A 637-nucleotide genomic window follows, 5' to 3' on the forward strand; every position below is an offset into this window, starting at 1 on the left:
GGAGCCTCTCTGGGTTCTTGTTCACCCAGTTGGGAATGGCAAGCCCACAGAAGATGGAGAAGCCGAAGATGAAGAGGTTTCTGGATGAGTTCAAGTCCACGTACTGCAAGAGAGAGGCCTGGAGCCATCAGCACCTATACTGAACACCAAGCACCCCTCTAAAGTGCCCCCTGTTCGCCCATCACTGGAGGCTGGAGGGGGAGGTTGGATTCAGAGGGCACAGGCTCTGGGTCAAGTCCAAACTCCCCCTTGACCCTGAGAGCTGAGGGGTTTGGATAATTCGATACAAACGGATCCAATTTTGTTTTTCAGAAGTTTGGATGTTCCTGGTTACTTCTTCCCTCCATTTGGGGCCGGTGCATTTGCTGGGGCTGGAGGATGCCCTTCTCCTCCCTTGTCCCCAGGCTGTTCCATTCATCTCCATCCCCATGGGCTCCTCTCAGGAGATGTAATGCTGCTGCTTTTCCAAGGGTGCCTTGCCTCACCTGGAGATTGGAAATCCCCACGGCAGTGATGACCCCGAACATCACCAGGAACATGCCTCCGATCACAGGTGTCGGGATGGTGGCAAATGCAGCCCCGATCTTCCCAAATATGCCCATCAGGAGCAGCACGCAGCCCGCAGCGACAATCACCA

At 54.9% G+C, this 637-nt stretch overlaps 1 long non-coding RNA gene across 1 annotated transcript; it reads right to left on the reverse strand.

The window, feature by feature from the left end:
* Window positions 1–20: 20 nt before the first annotated feature.
* Window positions 21–631, reverse strand: LOC104988907. Its single transcript, XR_825304.1, has 2 exons — window positions 486–631; window positions 21–103 (listed from the first exon to the last, which is right to left on the reverse strand). It is a non-coding gene; the product is annotated as an uncharacterized LOC104988907 (long non-coding RNA).
* Window positions 632–637: the final 6 nt, after the last annotated feature.

This window comes from Bison bison, unplaced genomic scaffold (assembly GCF_000754665.1).
Source record: "Bison bison bison isolate TAMUID 2011002044 unplaced genomic scaffold, Bison_UMD1.0 scf7180017474868, whole genome shotgun sequence".
Lineage (NCBI taxonomy): Eukaryota > Metazoa > Chordata > Mammalia > Artiodactyla > Bovidae > Bison > Bison bison.